This window comes from Suricata suricatta, chromosome 2 (assembly GCF_006229205.1).
Source record: "Suricata suricatta isolate VVHF042 chromosome 2, meerkat_22Aug2017_6uvM2_HiC, whole genome shotgun sequence".
Taxonomy (NCBI): Eukaryota; Metazoa; Chordata; class Mammalia; order Carnivora; family Herpestidae; genus Suricata; species Suricata suricatta.
In genome coordinates, this window is record NC_043701.1 from 133808637 (window position 1) to 133819393 (window position 10757).

The 10757-nt window shown below is 54.7% G+C and overlaps 1 protein-coding gene across 1 annotated transcript in view; it reads right to left on the bottom strand.

Annotated features, from left to right (window-relative positions):
- Positions 1–10757, bottom strand: part of SPOCK2 (SPARC (osteonectin), cwcv and kazal like domains proteoglycan 2) — a 25935-nt gene that overhangs the window by 14491 nt on the left and 687 nt on the right. The window lies entirely within an intron of this gene.

A 10757-nucleotide genomic window follows, 5' to 3' on the forward strand; every position in this document is an offset into this window, starting at 1 on the left:
GACCAGTGGGGTGTGAGGAGAATCGCCCTGAGGCATCCCTCTGGGACAGGGGATGGGGTCCTATGGGTGGCACAGGGGCAGGGCCCAGGGATACACTTAGGGACCCCTGAGGTTGGGTGTAGGCTGGTACAATCTACAAGCTGAAAAGGAGGTGTTTGTTGGTAAGTATGAATAATGCCTTTCACTGCAATGGTGTCTATTTATGGCACCCAAGTGGGCTTATTAGCAGTTGTGACAAATGGCCTCCTAAAGACACTAGGGTCATCTCAGGAAACAGGGGGCCTGTTTCTGTCCTGGCTTTGCTCCTGATATATCGTGTCGTCCCCTGAGAAACAAGGATTCCGAAGAGCCCATGTCTAGTGCTCTGGAGCGAGGGCCAGGCCAGAGGGAGGGAGAGTCCTGGGCTGAGATCCAACATTTCCAGGCAAAGGTAAAGCACATCTGTTTGACCTGGTCAATTTCAGCAGCCCAGCGGAAGTGGAAGTCCTGTGGAAGAACTTCCGGAACGTACAAGCACACCAGGCTTGGGCTTTGTGGTGCTTTCAAATTAAGTCCTCTCCAAACAGTTCCACGTGACTGTCTTCCTTCCACCCTCACAATCCTGGGAAGCCGGCAGGACCAATAAGATCAACTCCAGGGAAGCAGAGCAGCCAGCCAAGGGTCAGAAGACAGAGGGACAGGCAAGCTGGGACTCCTCCTCCGACCCTGCGCGGGTGGATGAGGCCTCTCTCCCTGAGACAGGAACAGTCCTGCACTGAGAAGAGGGTGAAGATGTGGGGATGCCTTTGCCTGAGCTTGACTCGCTGTGCATCCTGGGCTGGGGGGGGGGGGGTCCTCCTCTGTGCCTTGTGGATCTCAGCAATGCCGCATGTTAGAGCCTCCTGCCGAGCATTTTAAAGAGCATTTGAAACTGCCCGTGTTTAAACTGGCCACGTGGGTGGGCTGGCTCTCGTGGGGCCCGCACCGGTGCCGAGCTGCTCCCAAAGGGACCCTTCCAGCTCTGCACCTTAGGTCTAACGCCATCTTCATCTCCTCTGGCGTTGTCACCTCTCACGTGGGGCCTCGGGGAGGAAAAAGAGCAGCTACTCCCTCCCTCCGAAGGCGCCCCACACAGAGCAGATGCTCGGTGCGCCAGGCGCAGGCCGACTCACGGGAACCGGGCCTTCTCCCTTGGCGCACGTCACAGCGCCCTGCCAAGTTTGCAAGAGCAAGGCAAAGGCCGTGCTTCCCATCTGCACGTCCTGTCCGCCCCACCCGCTGTCTGCGGGCTGCCCTCCTCCCCGCCGCGCCCCGTCCCACCTTGCCAACCCAGCCTCCATCACTGCCGCATCCCCAGCGGGTGCCCCCGCCTTTGGTCCTCCACGCGGCCTCAGTGACAGGGATCCTTCCAGACAAATTCTGACCACATCTCTCCCTCCTTAAAACTCTTCACTGAATATACTTCGTGCTCATTTGGGAAAAAAAAATCTTCAAGGTTAGTAGGTAAAAAGAATTCATACCAAAATAGTAATGTGGTTTCCCCTGGGGGGATAGGAATACAGAGAATTTTGGCATCTTTCTGCTTTTTCCCATGTTTCCAAAATTTCTACAATGTGAACACATTTTACTTTTTTTTTTTATTTAAAAACATTTTTTTAAGTAGGCTTCACACTCAGTGTGGGGCTTAAACTCATGACCTATCAAGACCTAAGCTGAGATCAAGAGAGAGAATGCTTGGGGGGCCTGAAGGGCTCAGTTGTATAAGCATCTGACTTCGGCTCAGGTCATGATCTCACGGTTTGTGGGTTCAAGCTCCACGTTGGACTCTGTGCTGACAGCTCGGAGCCTGGAGCCTGTTTCGGATTCTGTGACTCCCTCTCTCTCTGCCCCTCTCCTGCTCATGCTCTGTCTCTCTCTCTCAAAAATAAACAAACATTAAAGAAGTTTTTTAATTAAAAAAAAAAAGGAGATGGAATACTTAACCAGCTTTGCCACCCAAGTGCCCCACTTTTTTTTTTAAATTACAATTAAAAAATATTTTTTTTGAGTAAGCTCTATGCCCAACGTGGAGCTTGGACTCACAAACCCTGAAATCAAGAGTCACATGTTTCCCCAACTGAGCCAGCCAGGCACGCCAGTGAACATGTTTTACTTTCTAATGAAGGGAAAACTCTACAATAAATATGTTACTTAAAAGTCCTCACTGGTTGCCTGTCACCTACAGAAGAAAGTCTTCTCTGGATCTGCTCCTGGCTACGCCAGCCCGGTGTCCTCGATGCATTAGCCTGACCAGACCTTGACGCGGTCTTCTTCCTCCTGTGGGATGTGTGTTTGTGTCCAGCCCCAGAACTTCTGCTCTTCTTTCAAAACCCGACTCGGGCGTCATCTTCCCTCACCCAGCTGTTTATCTACATTTCCTACTGTTCCAGTTACACCGAGTGATGCCCTTGCTTCTGCCCTGTTTAGATGGCCAGCTCCTTGAGGGCAGACCCCTTGTAAAAGCCACCTGTCTATGCCCAGCACCCAGCACGGGGTAAAAATACTGCTAATAACAGCTCATATCTTTTCAGCAATTACCACGCGGCTGGCATTGTGCTAAGCACCTTATGTCCCTAGGCTCAGGAACTCTTTACAACAACCCTAAGAGAAAATTACTATTATTATCCCTGTTTCTCAGATGATAAAATCGAGGCTTGGAGAGGTTGAGTGACTTACACAGGATCTCATATCAATTGCACAGCAGGGTACTGGCACCTCCCCTAGAACTGGGATTCTAGAATCCGTGCCCCTAACCAGGACTCCTTCCTGCTCCATAGACCCATGAACTTTAGCCCAATCTCCGCTCATGGGTGGTTCCTCCCACCACAGGAGCTCTGCTTCAACCCCTCAGGGCGGGGAGTCCTGCAGCCCAAGGAGGGGCTGGCGGTGGTAGGGAAAGACACCTGGACCCAGCCTTCGCCTTCATAAGCCCCGGGTTCTGCTGGTTTGGAGCGAACTCCTCCTGCTTTGATCTCTGCGGCTCAGCTTGGTTGCCATGGAGACAGGGCCCGCTGTGCCAAGCTGGGGGAGAGCTGGTGGTATTGTGCGCAGGCCTAGCCCAGCTTAGGGGGCGCACGCTGGGTGTTTCCAAGCGCTGTTTACTTCCTGTCATTTTAATTAGCACCCAAATCACCCGCTCACTTCACAGCTTGAATTAACCCAATCTCTCCCAGCCTCTCCATCTGGTGAGGAAGATGGGGACGCAGCAAGAGAAGCGCAGCCCCCAACGCCCTGGTTTATTGGGCTCAAAAGCACCTGGGCAAATCTCCACCTGCCTCTTTGCATCACAGTGTGACGAGGAGACTGACCCCCAACGTGGACGCAGGGCACGGGGCTCCCGCCTGGCCTTGCCTCTGCCTGCCGCTGGAATTCTGCCCTGGCCGCAGCCCACTTCCTTGACCAAGATGGGAAGGCTCCCTCGCCTTCCGCCCTGACTGCAGGGGGACCCAGTGCAACCATTCAGAGGACTTTATAAACCATGGAGCAGTGTGCTTTCAAAAGCCACAAAGGCGGACCCCTGAAGCCTGGGTTCCGGGGGGAGTGTGGGGTGGGGATGGGGGTGCAGAGGCACTTTTGGGTCTCATGGTCACAGGGGCCCTCAAATACAGACTTTGAGTAGTGTCACCAAACGAGGCAGAGGCATAGAGGCACATGAACGGGACAGAAAGATGTTCATCATGAGACTGTAAATACAGCACAACTTCTGTAACCTTGTTACGGGATTTCTTCATTTTTTAATAGATCACGAACCTCTAAAAATGTAAGTGGGCCAGGCCTCTCTCAACCTCCTGAAGGCCCTGTGCCCAACACTATTTTTGCCTCATTCCTCAGGCAAGGGAGCCTCCGATGGAGCCCAGTCCCCTGGAGAAGGTCGGGGGGAGGGGGGGGGAGGGGGGGGGCGGGGGGAACATTTGTGGCCTGGGGTCTCCTCCCACCGCCCTCCACCCCTACCAACAGCCAGAGGTGCACTGAGTGAGGGACCCAGAAAAAGAGTGAGGAAGAGCCAAGTGCGGGCCCCCTAGGCTCCTTCTCAGCTGCAGACCAACTGCTGCGTCACACACCCAGGCAGGAGGCATCTGGAGGGGGCAGTGCCTGCCCTGTGGAGGATGTAAAAACAGGAGCAGTCATTAAATATTTGTTCCTCTCTCATAGGGAGTGGCAGAGGCTACGAATTCGGCCAGAGCAAACAGAAGGAAATAGGCATCTGTGAGATTCTCGGCCTCCCCTCTTCTCCCCTTGGAGGAATTTCCTTGCAGGGCAAAAATGTGCTTATCACCCCAAACATGCCAAGGGCTCCACCTGGCCGCAGGTATGCAAGCGCCCCTGCTCGCACTCCACGGGCCTGACCTCTCCACTACTCTGGGCATCATGGCCACTCCCCTGTCCCTTGGGTTTCTGCTTCTAGGCAGCAGCCCCAGGGGTCCATAAAGGGCAGAGAGGACAAGGGAGGGCTGTGAGGGAGAGGGGGCCGTAAATTCTATTCTGAGCTGCCTCCTCGAGACCTCGATTTCCCTTCTGGAACATGAGTGGAGACAGGATTTACTCCCCAGGGATCTCTGCGGAAACACAGGCATGGGGCGAGATCAGAACATTCGGCTGAGAGCGGAGAAGATTCTCAGGTGCCTGCACCTCTCTGGGTCTGCGTCTCTGTCTGTAAAATGTGGGGTTAGTGCTTAGTGCTGCAGAGGCACCATGGCTCTGCTCCCCCAGCTCCTCCAAACTGTGCACTCTGAGAACAGAGGGGGATGAGCCTGAAGTTCAGACTCCTACATGTCCTTCAACCCATGCAAGGGAACAAGGGATCAGGGGAAGAGTCAGAGGGTGGCCTCCAGGTAGAGGCAAGATACTGGCCAAGCCTGGCTTATCCTTCTAGCTGAGGGATGCCTTGACCTCTTTTCTGATGTCAGGGAAGAGAGCTGGAGGGGCAGGAGGCTCTGCTTTGGGGAACCTGTGCTCCCCTTGCGAGGTCCTGAGCTTACGTAGTCCCAGGTCTGATATGCAGACGGACTGCTCTGTAGGTATATTGAGGATGGGGGAGGGGGCTGAGAGCGGGAGGCTGGCTGCAGCCAGGTCCAGGCCTCCGACACAGGGGCTGAAGGACAATCTTCTTTCAAGGCGTCATTCACCCCCTTCTCCAACAAATGAATCATTGGAGAGTCAGGGTGCCAGGGTTCTAGTTCAACCACCTCAACCTTCGGGGGTCCAGAAAGAGGAAGAGATCTCCCCAGATAAGCAGCATGGTTCAGCCCTGAGCCCCAGGACCCACAACGCTGCTACCCAGAGAGGACGGTGAGAAGCGAGGGGGGGCTCACAGGATGAGTTAGTTGAGATCCTTTCTGGCACATTCCACAATGCATACATTTATATTGAGCACCTACTGTGTGCACACACACCCAGAGGACAGGGTGGTGAGATGCACTCTCTGTCCCCAGATCCTGCCCTCAGGAGCTTAACTATGGGAGGAACGTGATAAACACACATTAAAGAGACCAGCAGGAGGACTTTTGAGACACAAGCCCACAGTGTAGGTGACGTCATGAGACAGTGCCAACATGTGCCAAATGAATTTATGACCAATAAATACTGCGGGAACCCTGCGGGAGGGGCCATACCTGCAAAGGAATGCTGGCTGAGCTCTTAGGAGCTAAGAGGCTGTCCCATGTCAAGAACCACATCACCCCACAGCCCGTAGCTGGGCCTAGGTCTGCCCACCAAGGTGAGGTTCAGCGGTGTGTCCAGGACCAGGCCTAGGCATACAGTTTCCCTGTTTAGGGCCCAAAGAAGACCCATGTTACCCCTGCAGGGAAATAGATACAGGGGGATAGTACCACCTCCTGGTATTTGCCCCAAGATACCATTAAGGGAAATAGATACAGGGGGATAGTACCACCTCCTGGTATTTGCCCCAAGATACCATTAAGGCCCCATTTCTCAGGTTTCTCTGTCTCTGGCTAATTCATACTCTATCCTGCTCCGGTCACAGATACTTTCTCTGGAGCAAAAAGAAAATCCCTTCCCTAAACCCAAAGACTGGGCTGCCCAGCTTGTGGAAAGGGTAGAGGGGGGTGGGTGGGGCACGTCTTCAGGTGAAGGGGCTGTTAACCGGCTCTAGCGCCATCTTCCTAGAGTCAATGAACCGTAAGGGCTCTGTAGGTGCTTCTGTTAGCAGCCCCCTAAACCAATGAGAAAACCAAGGGCCAGAAGTGGGAAGTAGCTCTCGCAAGGTCACACAGCTAGTTCTGTCCGCTCATGAGGAAGACAGGTTGAGTGTTCTCCCGGGGCCCTTGGGGTAGCATAGTGCTCTTCTCCTCCTCTAGACAGACTTCTGACCTTCTGGAGAATGGGAGGGGGTGGTGTGGATCTTCCACCGTCCTCGGCCTGCCTGGAAGATGAGAGGACCATACGACAGCCTCTCCAGGCAGAGTGCTCTTCTCTCCCAGGGCTTGGAGCCCCGCTGGGTGTTCAAGCGTCCTTCACCACGCTGACACGGCTCTGGGAGATGCCAGCCCCTCCAGTCAGGAGAGGATTCAAAATGAGAATGGAGAAGGAGGACAGGGAAGGACCCAACCCACCCCCCCATCCCCAAATCCCAATTATGGAATCCATTCTGACCCAGTTTGGGGTTCTTCTCACACGCCCACACTTATTCACAAACATCTGTGCAGCTCATTCCCACACTTGCATTGGTTTAGGTGTGTGGAGTGGGGAGAGAGGAGGGGTGGTGATAAGGGAGCCCCTTTGTGGCTAAAACTTGTTACTGGCTTACTCAGTGATCAGAAAACTGTGAGAAGCATGAGTAGCCAGCAGCCATGACTTCCCTGAGCCAGCTCCCAGGATCAGGTGAGGCCCCCCGGCACCGGGGATGTGTCAGATCTGCAGTGACTGAGTGACTTAGTGGACATACATCAATGTCTTTCTCATGGAGATGAAGGCATGGTGGGTCCAGCCCCAGAAATGATGACCCATCTGGCAGTTTTCTATGGGGCTGGAGAGTGCCTGAAATGGGCGCCCTCCAGCCCTCTGACAAGATGCCTCTGTGCTTGCACATTCGTTTTAGCCTCCCAGCCTGAACCCCAGCTCAGAGAAGGGATGTGATGGACCTGATATCACGTGGCCAGCCCGTGGCAGTGTCAGAACCTCAACCCTGGCCTTCCAACTCCCAGACCGGAGCTTTCTTAACATACCGCACTCCTGCCTCTCCTGGGTAGGGAGCTACCTTTCGGGTGTCACTAGGTCACTAGTAGGGAGCAGGCTGGTGTCAGGCTGCTGAAGACACTGAGGGCTTTGCCCCCCTACCCGCTTCTTAGGAGAGCTGCTCCAGCCCAGGGCAACCTGGAAGGCTCACAGGGCACAAACTAGGGTAGACTTCTTTCTTCAGGATGGACCCTTCCTTCCCAATTTTCACTAAGGGTTAGGCCTAGAGTTCTCCGAAAAGCAGATTTGAATCCAATGACCTGGATTCAAGTCCCAGCCCTACCACTTACTAGCTCTTTGACCCTTGGGTAAGTTGCCTCCCTATAATCCTAGAAGTTACTTAACTTCTCTGTGCCTGCGTTTCTTCAGCCATAGAATGCGTGGATCACAAAGGAATGATAAATAGCTCACGGGGTGTTGAGGGGCACAAGAAGCAATGCCTATCAAGTGTTTACTGCAGGGACTGGCAGACGTAAGCACTCACTGTTATCGGTGATTCAGTGTACGTTAACTGCGGGTCTCCTGGGGCCAAGCACTGTGCTAGACGCCCATAAATATCATTAAACTTTAATGAAAGTGGAGTACAAAGTAGGGAAGAGCCAAGAAGAAAAAGAACACTCAGTGCTGCCCAGCCAGGCTCTTGGAGGCCGCAGGGAAGAATGCTGTGTAATGGGCCTCCTCTCACATGTCCGTCTCTATCTTCGAGGCCTTGGATGCTCTATTCCGAAGACCTGCAGTCAAATCCCACCCAGTTCTGCAGGGAATCTGCAGATAACAGCACTGGGGAGCAAGCCTCTGAAAAGCCCAGGCCTGCCTAGATCCCAACCTCCCCCTCTCGTCTGGCATGTTCTCTCCTCGCTGGCAGCGAGGCACTGGGCATTAGAGGAAATCTACCCAAGCACAGGATGCGAGAGCCCTGCACCCACTGGCGGCCAGGATTACTCTGCTGGTAAATCCTGCCTCCCTATAATCCTAGCGCTCAGAGAAAGAATGCGAAACTGAACTCCCCTCTCACGAGCTCAGACCAATTCTATGTTGCAGCAACTGCCCACGCTTTCTTCCTCTTCGTCGTCCTGCTGACCTCTTCCACATGGTTCCCTCAGTCTTCTCTCCTCAATTCAGTCAATAGCATTTAATGAGACATGTGCTTCACCCACCGTACTGACTCCTCCACCCTATTCCCCAACACCATTCCACCCCTCTTGCTTGCTTCCCTTCTCCTGAGGCAAACTGGGGGCCCTGCGCCATTGTGTGGATCTGAACTAGGTTCTGGTTCAACCTGGCAATGCCAGGACCCTTTGAGGATCCAAGGGGCGTATTTTCAAGAAAGCGAGCCTGACGTAGAGTAGATAAAACCCTATGCTACTGTGCCCAACTAGAGGGCCTTCAGGTTTCAGCGCATGAAGTGGGGCCTCTACTAACAGTGGAGGGATGAGAAGTGTCTACAGTGATGGCACAGTCCCTGTGGACGGTCTGAGCGCTGCACAGCTCCAGGGGGCACCATTCATACTGTGGCACGTCTAGAGTTGTGCAGTGCAGTGGCTCTGAGCTAGCAGCCTCCTGCCCTTCTGCAGAAGCTGCCCGTGGATCTCTGGAGCCAGACCCTCCTGCCCAGCGTTCCTTGTCCTCCTCCTCTCCCTGCTCCTGTCTTCCCAAAGCCAAGACTACTTTAAAAGGTGTTTTAGAGGACACTGTAAAAGCCTGAGGCCACCCAAATTAATACATGCCCTAAAGCTTGCCATAAACCCTGTGGAGTCAGGTCCTGCAGAATTTCAAATCTGCTGCCTATCATCTGATAAGCACTGAAGGAAGGAGGAAGTGATTGGCACCAATACAGGCAGACAGGTGGGCAGCCTTGTGTCAGGGAGCCAAGCAGTCAGTCATTTATCCTCACCTACAGAGCTGGCTAGTGGAAGCAGGTGGATGAAGGGAGATGGGGAGGCATCTTTATTTTTAAACCTTTACTGTTCTGATTAAGCATTTCTTTTCCCTCTGACCTTCACCAGTCTCACTTTGGAAGATCAAACAGCCAGCAAGTCAGAGGGAGGCCTGGACCGGTGACACATGGATTTGGGATGGACCAGCCTGCTGCCACCCCCTCGCTGCTGTGGGGCTGCTTCCCAGGCAGCGGCAGGAGATTGCAGCTAATCTGCGCTGGGCCTGCAGGGGCCTCCGCAAAGGCCTTGCTGAGGGTCCTGCCTCAACTGGCTGGATGCGCTGTGGGAGGGGCAAACTGCCTACTCAGGGGCCCAGGCCACTCTGCCCCAGCAGGCTATTCTTTCTGATGAATTACAACCCACCCTAGACTTAGAAGAGAAACTGGCACTTCTCTTACCATTACAAAAAATCCGTATCTCCGCCTCTTCCCATCATTTGGCTGGAGATCATAGGAAGCATGTGTGTTTTAAACACATTTCTAAGGAACTTCTGGACCCACAATTTAAGAGATGAGAAAGGTCACCGGTGTGGCCAGTGTTGTACCAGGTGGGTCTGATGAGGGAATGTGGCAAATAAAAAGCAAGAACTGGGGATCATATTAGAGGCTTTCTGGAAACTGGCATCCGAGAGCACTAGGTGGCCAGGACCAGCATTCTCCTCTGCTGTATCTGCATCCGGCCCATCCTCCACCTCACACCCCAGCCCCCCTTCTCTGGATCCCAGCCACGCCCTCTGCCCCCCCTCCCCCTTCTGGGAACGCAGCCTCTGGTTTCCCCTCCGATCTACAGGATCTACAGGTGCCCGTAAACAAAGTGCTGCAGCAACGCCAGCGAGTCCGCAGCTGCCTCCCCAACCCCCACCAGGCTGAGTTCGGCCCAAGGTTAAGCCAGGGTTCTGGCAGGCGTCCGCGAAGGGACCCCAGACCCAGCTCTTAGGCTCTCCCCTCTGCTTTTCCAAGCCCACCGGGCTCCAGAGTCTTCCCTCGGATGGGAGCCGCCACTCACTCTGGGCCCGGCTTCCCCCCAAAGGTTGGTCCTGGAAAACCAGCCTCCATGAGCTCGCTCCACCCGGCCTGGGGACCCCAGACCTGGCTCTGGTGGCTACCCGAAGGTGAACTCGGCTATTTTCACTGCTGTCGCCCGCCCCCAGTCACGGACACGCCTTTCTCCATGTCGCCTAATGACGATTGCTAGGACCCCCCCCACACACACATACACCCCAACTCAAAGCCCCAACCAAGGGCTCTCTCCCCTTCTGTCCTCCCTCTCCCAAAGCCCAAGGTGGGAACAGAGGGCACTCGCGCAAGGCGATGCTACCTTCCCCGCCGGCCGCACCCAGACCTGCCCCTTCTGCAGTGCCCCGTATGTGCAGCCTGCAGCACCCACCCGGCTGGGGGCAGGCCTGGGGGCCTCCTTTTTTTTTTCCACCGGAAAAAAAAGAGGGGAGCCGGTCCGGGGTTCGGCCACAGCCGGGGCCCCCACGCCTCCGGTCCTGCACCCCCTTGCATCCCGTGCCCCTCTCCGTGCCCGGCCTGCGGTGGAGACCGTGTCTGGAGCGCGCGCCCCCGGAAAAACTCCTTGCCCGGGACTCGCCCTGGGTGGTGGGGG